The sequence below is a fragment of the Tamandua tetradactyla genome, chromosome 8 (genome assembly GCF_023851605.1).
Source record: "Tamandua tetradactyla isolate mTamTet1 chromosome 8, mTamTet1.pri, whole genome shotgun sequence".
Lineage (NCBI taxonomy): Eukaryota > Metazoa > Chordata > Mammalia > Pilosa > Myrmecophagidae > Tamandua > Tamandua tetradactyla.
The window spans coordinates 99,251,231-99,263,687 of record NC_135334.1 but is presented as its reverse complement, the minus strand read 5'-3'; the positions used below and the strand labels follow the sequence as shown (position 1 = coordinate 99,263,687).

General features: G+C 38.5%; 1 pseudogene; it reads left to right on the top strand.

Annotated features, from left to right (window-relative positions):
- Positions 1–1,303: 1,303 nt before the first annotated feature.
- The window catches only part of LOC143645257 (zinc finger protein Rlf pseudogene), a 76,415-nt pseudogene continuing 65,261 nt past the window's right edge, over positions 1,304–12,457 (top strand).

The following is a 12,457-nucleotide window of genomic DNA, read 5'->3' as shown; positions in this document are numbered from 1 at the left end:
TAGTAATTCTGAAATTCTCAGGCTTTTCTGGATCTACATCAGTATATATGGCCTATGCTTTGAAAATTCTTTCTAAAAAGGCAGAAGGATATTCATTAAGTTCCTGGTGTACCTCCTATATTTCACTCAAAAAGTTTTGCTTTGGAGCCCTATTCTTTAAACCAGCCAAACTGCGTAGTTTAAAATGATCCAAAAGGACATACTCCCCAGCCTCATGTGGTTCCCGCTGGGGGTCTGCCTCAGGAACAGCATCTCCTGGAGCAGAAGAAACTAGGATTCTGAGGGGCTCTTCCCTCAGGTTCTCACCTTATTGTCTATAGCCTTTTCTAAAACCATATGTCTTTTTTGTGGGGCCAGCTAAACATTCAATAATGCCTCAGTGACAGCCCAACTCAGCGTATGAGTAGCAAAGATGGACACAAACAACTCTCTCATTTGGTCCAGATGCTCTCTGTAACAATGGATGCTACTTTCCCAGTTTAGTAGATCTGAGGTTGAAAATGGAGTGTGTGTAAGCACAAATCCTAGAGACTGTACTTGACCATCAATTTCCAAGTGGACTTGGCACATCAGGGATTGCTCTACCCCAGAAATGGCTGCTCCCTGATTAAACTGAAAACCACTATGGGTATGGGGTGGGGAGACCATTTCTCTATCTCCTCTTGGATCATAAGGAGGTGCCATAAGGGCATCAAGGGCCACTGCTGAAGCCACGGTAGGTGTAGGAGGAAACAGATCATCTAAGGGGTCTCCCTCTTCAGTTACCAGTGTCCTCTGAGGTGTTTCCCTCAGCAATTTGTGCTTCTTTAAAGTTTCATCTAAGGGTTTTCCCTTCTCAACATTCAGCATCTTCTGAGGTATCTCCTTTGGGTTTTTTTAAAAGCAGCAAGTTGTGCTTTCTCAAATTTACTGATCATCAAATAAGTTTATGTTTGAACATAAGGCACCTCATCCCATTTACTATTCTTCTTACAGAACTCATGTAACTGCAAAATGGCATGTAAATTCCATTCTTAGGCTACTCTTTGCTGTCATCCAACATATACTATGGACAGGTGGTATTACAATAGAATATCAATTTCTTTTTCTTGAGAGGGTCCTATACGAATTTAGACCAATTATTTAGAATACAACCCAAAGAAGATATAGCTGGCACATCCTAAGAGTTTCCCATTGCTAGACAACACCAAGAGAAATCACGAAGACAAATCATCAAAACAAGAGCTCTTCATAGGCAGTTAGGTACCACAACTCAATAGTAAAACACAAAATCAACAGGAAAACCATAAAGCTGAGATCATTGATGGTGGAGCTCAAACAGCAGACTGACAAAGAGAAAGTCAATAGAGAAAATATTATGCGCTTACCTAGCACAGGTAAAGTCCCGACTTTAAAATCACCTTCACACAAATGTGTCTAGGGTCTACCCATGGCAGAAGCCTTGCCTGGAACCTTTGTCCCCAGTCCTCCAGGGAAATCCCCAGGCGGCTGCTACAAACAGATCAAAGGATCCAGAGATGCTCCGTGGTTGATGGGACACAGATCAGGGCTGCATCTTGTAGCAGCATGGGTCCCTTTGTGGTTTCCAAAGTGATATCACAGCTACAGCTGTTTTCAATAGAAAGGCCCACCTGATCCAGTACTACGAAGGAGAAACAAGTCTCTCGGGGCAAAGGTGATTTATTGCAAGTGTGCAATCAAAGAACTGGGGGAATCTTCCCCAAAACAGTTTGAAATGAGGATGTGAGTTAGAGTTTTTATAGGTAAAGGAAGGGGGATAGAGGTAAAAAAAAATCAGCATGTTTTATAGGTAATCACATCCCGTTGTTCCAGTTTCAATGATTCATTAACTACAGCTTTGGATATAGATGTGCAAATTCCCAAGTGCAGAAACTCATGACTCCTTTCTTTGCTAACCTCTCTGGCATTTCAAACTGCTAACCTCGGAGGAGGAAGTCACTGATTTACCGGGCTACATGGTACTCCTGATGCCATTCTATCTGACTTGCTTTAAGATATTATTTCATCCTGTAAACAGAACCAGGAAGGTCTGGTTAATGTAACTAAATACAAATTATAGTATGCTAAGATTAGAGTAGTACAAAACCAGCTCAGCTAAGGGTTTAGGTGATTCAAAGCTTCTTGAGTGAAGACACTTTTAATAAGCATACTTTCCAGCTATCAAAATCAGGTTTGAAATCAATTAAATCACTTGAATTTTTTTCATGGTGAGTTTTTTGGGAGAAAAAGGAGCTAGAGAAAATTTGCTTCCTTTTTCCCCAACAGAGTAACAGTGAAATAATACATTGCGGCCATGTGATATTTTTATCTAAGATATCAAAGGGTTCTGAAAATACGATCTCTGTAACTATCTTATCATCTCGACATCACGCAATCTGTCTCTGAAGTAGGTATATACTTGAAGCCAGATGAATTCAATGACTTTTCCAAGGTCACAAAGCTAATATATGATAAAAAGTGCAGAAATGATTTATAAACACTTGCTATAGTTACTTTGCATAAATGAAGGCCCTTTCTCAGCTATTATTCTTGGTATGAAGTTTCTTTTCTATTCTACAGCAATAATAAAACAAAACCTTACACTTGTATGATGTTTTACAATTGTGGATTGTGAATATTCTATTTTTTTGTAAAAAAAAAAATTTAGAATTTAGAGAGTGTGTCAATTTTTGTGAAATTTCACATATTTCTTATTCTGTAATCTATACAATTAATCATTGGGAACTTTAAATAATTTTTTTTTTTAAACTACCAAATATGGATGACTCAGCACATATTAAATGCAACAAAACTTACTTCAGTTTCTTATTACTCTACCTTAAATAACTTAATCCCAGTATGGTATATTGTCTGGAGTTATAGTAAATGACTAAGCTGCTTCTTGAAATTGCCACATTTCCTCTCATACTGCTGGGGAAATATAATTAAAAGTGAAATCTTCTGCTAACCCAGAAAACCTCTCCACAAAGATAGAATAGAAAAAGAAAGTAATTTTATTATTGAATAGGCATTAAATCAGAATGCAATGCATCATAGACAATCCGCAGAGACAACAAAGACATAAAGAGAACTCACGCTTTTTATATGGCTAAGCAGGTACATCCCATTACATATGTATTCTGAGATATTTCAGATGTTAGGCATATAGTTTTGAGCCAGGAGTCCCCTGGAAAGTATGTTAATCTCTTTCTAGGAAACTGGGATATAGGGTTGATATCTTTCTTGTTTACATTTCAAAAGCACAAAATTATGGGCTTTCTAAAGTAGATACAAAGAGATGGGGGAGAAGCGGGAGTGTTTTCCCTTATTTTCAACGGGGATAATGAAGCTTTTTTTTATTTTCAAATTTGTTTTTGACCTTACAATAGCCAAGACAGATCCCGGAAAGGGAATCCAAAATCAAAACAAAAAGAGGCACCTTCCATCTTATTGAAATATCTAAATTACCCGAGTCTGTCTGGGCAGTGAATCTTGCAAAAGAGAAAAGCACCTGACAACCAAAAGCGGGTCTGACATTCACAGCTAGTTAAATTGTCATGCTCTCCCTTTGAACATAAATAATCTCAAAGAATGCCATTATTTAACAAGATCACTCTGAATGGTAGTGAAGTGAGGAAAAAAAAAATGAAAAATGAAAGAAAATAAAAATACAACATAAGGGGCGGGCCGCGGTGGCTCAGCGGGCAAAGTGCTTGCCTGCTATGCCGGAGGACCTCGGTTCGATTCCCGGCCCCAGCCCATGTAACGAAAACGGAGAAACAAAATACAATAAAACAAGAAAATGTTTACAAGATGTTTCCCTTTCTTCCTCTCTTCCTTCCTTCTATCCTTCCTTCCTTCTCTCTGTCTTTCCTTAAAAAAAAAAAAAAAAAAAAAAAAAAAAAAAAATACAACATAAATTCACGATATTGTCTAAGCGCTAATAAAAAAGTCACTGTAAATTTCCTCTTTTTGCATCTAATATAAGTGATTATTGCTTGTTTATCGATCATAGATTTATTTAGCTTTACTATGTTCTTCCCACTGTCTAGATAAGATGTATTAAGATTCTCCATCATTCTATTGCCCAAACCCAGAGCAAAGTCTCTTTTCCTTGAAGCGTCTACAAAATCACCTAATAGCACCAATACTACAACACATCATTCCTGCCCTTTTTACTGAGATACCGCATAGTTTCCTACGGTGTTCATTTTGCTTTAATACAATGAGTAACAAACTCAAATTTATTCTACAACAGATGTGTTTCTGGTGGACTTTGATTGATGGCATTGATGAACTGAGACCCAATTCTTTAGGTGCTTCCTATTCGGCATTTGGTAGAATTTTCATAGTCTCACGAGAAAATAGACTTATATACAGGCATACCTAAGAGATATTGCAGGTTCAGTTCCAGATCACTGTAATAAAGTGAATATTGCAATAAATGAGTCACACAAATTGTTTGGTTTCCCAGTGCATATAAAAGTTATGTTTACAGTATACTGTAGTCTAAATGTGTGATAGTATTATATACATATATATGTATTACATTTATTTATATATATATAAACAATGTATATGTCTTAATTTAGAAACACCAACCATCGTCTGAGCCTTTAGCAGGTCATAATCTTGCTGGAGGAGAATCTTGCTTCAATGTTGATGGATTCTAAATGCTGAAGGTAGTGGCTACTAAATGTTGGAGGGCAGTGGCAATATTTTAAAATAAGTAAAAAATAAAGGATGCCCCATTGATTGACTCTTCCTTTCACAAACAATTTCTGTGGAGCATGTGATGCTGTTTGATAGTATTTTATCTTTGGTAGAACATTTTTCAAAATTAGAGTCAGTCCTCTCAGACCTGGTGGCTTCTGTATCAACTAAGTTTATGTCATAATCTAAATCATTTGCTATCATTTCAACAATGTTCACAGCATCTTCGGCAGGAGTAGCTTCTATCTCAAGAAACCATTTCCTTTGCCCTTCTACTAGTGGGAAGTCCTCATCCATTGAAGTTTTATTATGAGATTGCAACAATGTAGTCACATCTTCAGGCTCTATTTATAATTCTAGTTCTATTGCTATTTCCACCACATCTGCGGTTACATCCTCCACTGAAGCCATGAACCCTCAAAATCATCCATGGTTTGGAATCAACTTCTTCCAAACTCCTGTTAATAATGATATTTCTACCTCCTCCCACTTATCACAAATATCCTTAGTACCATCTAGCATGGCGAATCCTTTCCAAAAGGTTTTCGATTGAATTTGCCCAGATCCCATCAGAGGAATCACTATCTGTGGCTCCTGTCATCTCACAAAAAGTATTTCTTAAATAATAAGAGTTGAACGCTGAAATGATTTCTTTATTCATGGCTACAGATGGATGTTTTGTTAACAGGCATGAAAACAACATTAATCTCATTGTGCACACCATCAGAGTTCTTGAGTAACCAGGGACATTGTCAATGAGCAGTAATATTTTATAAGGAAAATTTGTTCAACATTAGATGTGTTGTAAGCAGCTGGGCTGTCATCTACACTTCGTTGTGACATTTACAGAGCACAGGCAGAGTAGATTTAGCATAATTCTTAAAGGCCTTAGGATATTCAGAATGGTAAATGAGCATTGGCTTCAACTTAAAGTCATCAGCTGTATTAGCCCCTAACAAGAGAGTCAGCCTGTCTTTTGAAGCCAGCCATTTATTCCTCCTCTCTAGCTTGAAAATTCCTTGGTAGCATTGTTATTGGACAAAGGTCATGGATTATTTTACCTGACATGCTCAAGAACTAATTCATAAGACACTGGGGTTTCAAAGAGAGAAAGGATTTATTACCTAGACACATAATAGGAGAACAGATGGCTTAGCCCGAACTGTGGTAATTCTGATAGCTTGATTAGCAAAAAGAAGGCAGGGTTTAGAATAATGAACATAGTGGCCCCAGATGATATAATTAGAGGTGATCTAATTACTGAGCATATGTAGTTTGATTTTATGTTTAGTCACAGGTAAAAAAATGGCAGATATTATAATGAGGTATATGAGACTTGGAGGTTAAAAACCAAGCTACTGTACATGGCAGGCAGGCCCACTTTGGTTAGATCCAGTCTTGGTTATCAAGATAACTTTGTATTAGTGGTGGGTTAGTTCTGGGTTGACCCAAGACAGTTTATTAATAAACTTTAGGAGCTGTTGTTAGTGATTACAAGACTCTAAAGTTGAAAAACTGAATAATTAGGTATAAATGAAGGCTAGTCAAAAGGTTTTTATAATCACTGGGGCAGAGAATAAAGGCTATGCAATCATTATCAGAGATCAAGGCAGCTGGATTACAGTTCAGAGATCTCAGGTATTTCCCTTGTATTTTGATATACCAGAAAACCAAAAAAAAGTAGTATTTATATAATGATTCAGTAATCAAAATCATCATCTTAAATCCTGATTTCTCAGTTATAGGATCTCCTTCCAATATAAGACTGTTTCTCTTGCCAGGCAAAGACACACTGGCCAATGCGCACAGAGGCCTGCCTATACTCTGACATAGGGATTTTGAGAAAAGAAAGGGTTTTATTGTGAGGTTGACAGACAAATGGGCAAGGCTCAGATCTGTCTCCTTAGTCTGAGAGGTAAGGGTGAGTTTACAGAAATGGAAGGTGAGAGATGGGAACAGAACTAGGAAGGTCTGACTTGAAAAAATTCCATTGGTTACTTATAGAGTTGTCCATATGTTGTAGGGTGGATTTTAGGCCAGATCTTTCTTATTGAAGAGGCTTTTGTGTTTGATTTGCTTCAGATGTCACCTCGTCCATGTTATCTTGGTTCTGAAGAAAGTAACATTTGTTTGTAGTGTCTCAGAGGTCATCTAAACAACAAGAGTCAGTGCTATATGCACACGTGCAGGTTATATGACCTGCAGTTAAATAAGCTCGGAAAAAAAATAGGACAGTTGTTTCATTTTCTTATCCTTCTTATGTTCACTGGAGTAGCACTTTTAATTTCCTTCAAGAACTGTTCTTTCATATTTACAATTTGGCTGTTTGATGTAAGAGGCCTAGTTTTCAGCCTATCTCATCTTTCAATTTGCCTTGCTACTAAGCTTAATGTTTTCTAGCTTTTGATTTAGAATGGGAGACATGTAACACTTGAACATTTGGAGGCCATCTTAGGATTACTTATTGGCCTAATTTTAATATTGTTTCATCTCAGAAAATAGGGAGTCCTGAGAAAAGGAAGAGAGATGGGGCAACAGCCAGTGGCTGGAGCAATCAGAACACACACAACATTCACGGATTAAGTTTTCCATCTTATATGGTGTATTAGTTTGCTAAAGCTTCCACAATGCAATATACCAGAAATGGAATGGTTTTTTAAAAGAGTTATAAGTTTGCAATTCTAAGGCCAGAAAAATGTCCAAACTAAGGCATCCAGAAAAACATACCATGACTCAAGAAAGACCAATTTCTGTCACCTGGGAGGGTACCTAGCCAGTGTCTGCTGGTCCTTGTTCCTGGTTCCGTGGCTTCCAGGTTCTGATGACAGTGGTTTCCTTCCTAAGCATCTGTGGGCCTTCACTTAACCCCTCCAGGACAAAACTCTGAGTTCTGATTTACTTAGCATCTCGTGGGAAGGCACACGGTGACATCTGCTGGGCTCTGCTTATGTCTAGGCATCTGCTGTCTTTGTTAGCACTCCAAGCAACTCCAAACCTCTGCGTCTCAGTCGGCTCTGAAGCAACGGTTTTCCAAATGTCTGCATCTGAGGTTTCTCAAAAATGTTCCCCCTTTTAAGGACTCTGGTAAACTAATCAAGACCCACCTTGAATGGATGGACTCACATCGCCATCTAATCAGAAGGTCACACCCACAATTGGGTGTGTCACATCTCCATGAAAACAATACAAAGTTTCCTATACTAAACAATAGGTCTAGCCCACAAGATTATATCAGGATTAAAAAATAGCTCTTCTAGTGTATATACGGGTTCAGTTCATCACACCCCAAAATAATTACAATATAGCACTGAAAACAGATCACTGTGACAAATATAATGAGCTTGAAACATCATGAAAATTAGCAAAATATGATGCATATACACACAGTGAGCACATGTTCTGCTATGGGAAAAATGGCACTCATAGACTTGTTTGACACAGTATTGCCACAAATCTTTATTTTGTAAAAAAAAGTCTGTGAAGAGCAATAAACTGAAGCACAGTAAAGCAAAGTACAATAAAATAATGTAAGCCTGTACTATAAACATAATCTTCTGAAATCAGATTCAAATAAAATTATTTGCAAAAATGTCCTTAGAGTTTTTCCAATAAAATGAAGAATGAAGAGTAATAAGAAGTCTACAATAGCAATTTAGCATTTATGTTTTTACATGATGCTCAGTCCATTTTCAAATAAGCAAAGGGAGAAAAATGAGAAGATATTCTAGTTCCCATAAGGTTATCATATGCTATATTTTATTAGTGCTTTTGTCCACATTACCTAACATATTTCATAACACATATCTAGCATGTAACTTTATTTTTTAAAACTGATGCAGAGAGGAGGACTTCCCAGAAGATGGCCAAATAGAATAGCTTGAGATTAGCCCTACTTCATGGAAATGTTAGAGAAAGGAGTGGAGGGTGACTGAGGCGGTGATTTGAAGTGCAGCTGACCTGGGAGAGCTTCCACACCACACAGAGCATCCTTAGATGCAGAGACCGAGGAATTAAAAGGCAGAAAGCTGGAGCTTGGCATGGAGGTGCACAGCCTGTGGGAGTGTATGGACAGAGCTGGAGACTAGAAAGTAAGCCAAGCCACATTTCTTGGACATGCTACCCTCACCAGCGCAGCCCCATGACTGGCAACTCACCATACAGCCCACACACCTGAGTCCCATCCTCTGCTCCCATCCTCCATGCTCCAGGTGTCCCCACCCCACCAGCCTCTAGTGCCTGTACCTGCCCCACACCCCCACCGCAAGTGCAGCCCAACCCATCTCTCCTGCACCTCTCCTGAACACTAGCTCCGCACCCCCCCCCCCCACCGTTCCCTGCAGGATGTAGCCAGTGCATAAAGGCTGTGGGCACTAACCTCCACACCAAGGCTACCCCTGCCCCCTGCCCATAGTATCACACAGCTTTACCCCACCCCCCTTGAGCTCTACACATGGGCCCCCAATCATGTAATTCAGCTCTGGGAACCACACTTTACAGCAGTTCTAGAACTGTGCAAGTGCACGCCCCTCAGCCACACTCCCCAGATCTGAGAAAGTGCTGACCTGTGCAGCTGGGTCACATCTGCCCCCAATCCATGAAGGCATAATGCTGACCTGCTGCCTCAGTTCTATACATACACACAAAGGGCATATGTCTTAGATCAGCACACACCAGGTGTGCTGGTTTGAAAGGATGTTTGGACCCTAGAAAAGCCATGTTTTAATCAAAATCCCATTTCATAAAGGTAGAATAATTCCTATTCAATACTGTATGTTTGAAACTGTAATCAGATCATCTCCCTGAATGATGTGATTTAGTAAAGAGTGGTTGTTAAACTGGATTAGTGATGATATATCTCCACCCATTTGGGTGGGTCTTGATAAGCTTCTGGAGTCCTATAAAAGAGGAAACATTTTGGAGAATGGAAATTCAGAGAGAGCAGAGAATGCTGCAACACCATGAAACAGCGATCTTTGGAGATGAAGAAGGAAAACGCCTCCTGGGGAGCTTCATGAAACAGGAAGCCAGGAGAAGAAGCTAGCAGATGATGCCATGTTTGCCATGTGCCCTTCCAGATGAGAGAGGAACCCTGATGTGTTCACCATGTGCCTTTCCAGATGTAAGAGAAACTCTGATTGTGTTCTCCATGTGCCCTTCCACTTGAGAGAGAAACCCTGAACTTTGTCAGCCTTCTTGAACCAAGGTATCTTTCCCTGGATGCCTTTGATTGGACATTTCTATAGACTTGTTTTAATTGGGACATTTTCTTGGCCTTAGAACTGTAAACTAGCAACTCATTAAATTCCTGATTTTAAAAGGCACTCTGTTTCTGGTATATTGCATTCTGGCAGCAAGCAAACTAGAACACCAGGCTTATGCCCCCCAAACTGATGCACTCGCATAGCTACAACCTCCTTGGCCACTGGCCACCTGCATTAACAAGCATCAGCATAATATCCCTAAACTGTGCCTATACCTGCCATGAAACAAATCACTGCACTGAGTGCCTCAGCCCATACCCTGCTCCCTGATGTAAAACCATCCTGAAAAGAGAAGGCCTTAGGCTACTGAAAGAAATCAACTCCCAAAGTAAATCAATCAAGATATTTACATGCCACAAAGACAGCAGAAGATCACTAAACATATCATAATGCAAGCAGATATAGCCCTGCCTAATGACCAAATTAAAACACCAGAGGAGATACAAACATTGGAATAGCTAATCAAAGATGTTCATACAACTCTACTTAATAAAATAAGTGGGATAGCAAATGAATAAAGGAGATCAAGAAGACAGTAGAAGTACATAAAGAGGAATTTGAAAGAATAAATGAAAAATAGCAGATATCATGCAGATTAAAACCTCTGTTTACCAAATAAAAACATACTAGAGGCACACAACACCAGGTTTGAAAAGACATAAGAAAGAATAAGTGATATAGAGGACAGGATAGTTGACTTTGAAGACTCAAAACAGCATATGGCAAAAAAGACGGAAAAAGTTGAATTGAATCACAGGGAAATGATAGACAAAACAAATCATGCAAATATAAGAAACACTGGTGTCCCAGAAGAAGAGAGGAGTAAAGGGCTAAGAAGAGTAGTTGTGGATATAATGGGGGAAAGCTTCCCAACCCTCATAAAGGACATAAATATACAAGTCAAAGAAGTCCAATGAACTCCAAACAGAATAAACCCAAATAGGCCTTCCCCAAGACACATACTAATCAGTATGTCAAACGTTGAAAAGAAGCAGAAAATCCTGAAAGCAGCTAGTGAAAAACAATATACAATGTATAAGGGAAACCAAATAAGACTGAGTTCAGACTACTCAACTAGCACCCTGGAGGCAAGAAGGTGGTTGTATGATATATTCAGGATCCTGAAAGAGAAAGACTTCCAGCCAAGAATTTTGCACCTAGCCAAATTGTTCTTCAAAACTGAGAGGGAGATTAAAAGTTTTCACAGACAAAGAAGTCCCGAAAGAATTTGTCAACAAATTTCATTTTTTGACAAAAAAGAATTTTCTTTTGGTTACAACTTGTGTGGAAAATCTTTTTCCATCCTTTCACTACAAGAAATATTAAAAGGAGTTTTGACAACTGAAAAAAAAAAAAAAAGACAGGAGAGAGAGGTCTGGAGGAGGGCACAGAATTAAAGAGTATCACTAAGGGTAATTTAAAGAATGCAAAGAGAAAGAAGGAAAAGAATATATAGATCTGACAAATAAAATTAAAAAGATAAGATGGTGGATTCAAGAAATGCCTTTTCAGTAATAACTTTGAATGGTAACAGACTAAATTTACCAATTAAATGACAGATTGGCAGAATATATTAAGAAACATAATCCAGCTATATACCGCTTACAAGAGACTCATCTTAGACATAAGGATAAAAATAGATTGAAATTAAAAGGATGGAAAAAGATTTTTCATGCAAGTTGGAACCACAGAAAGCAGGAAGGCCTTCCCCAAGGCACATAATAATCAGTCTGTCAGGTGTTGAAGACAAGCAGAAAATATAAAGACATCATAAAACACAAAGAAGGACACTACACACTAATCAAAGGGTCAATTCACCAAGAAGATATAACAGTCATAAATATTTATGTTCCCAATCAAGGAGCTCCAAAGTGCATGAGACAGACATTAAAAAAACTGAAGGGAGTGAAAGATGTTTCAACAATAATAGTAGGAGACTTCAATACACCACTCTTTTCTATAGATAGAACACCCAGCCAGAAGATCAACAAGGAAATAGAGAAATTAAATAACTTGATAAATGAATTAAGCCAGTAGACATATATAGGCCATTGTACCCCAAAGCACAAAGATATACATTCTTCTCTGTGCTCATGGAACATTCTTCAGGATAGATCATATGCTGGGGCACAAAACGGGTCTTTATAAATTTTAAAACATTGAAATTATTCAAAGCACTTTCTCTGATTACAATGGGAAGAAGCTGGATCTCAACAACCATCAAAGAATGAGAACATTAACAAACTTATAGAGATTAAATAGCATGCTCTTAAATAACCAGTGGGTCAAAGAAGAAATTGCTAGAGACATCAGTAGCTATCTGGAGATGAATAAAAATAAGAATACAACTTATCAGAGCTTATGGGATGTGGCAAAGGCTGTGCTAAGAGGGAAATGTATTGCCCTAAATGCCTATTTCATAAATCAAGAAAGAGCAAAAATTGAGGACTTAACAGCACACCTGGAGGAACTGGAGAAAGAAC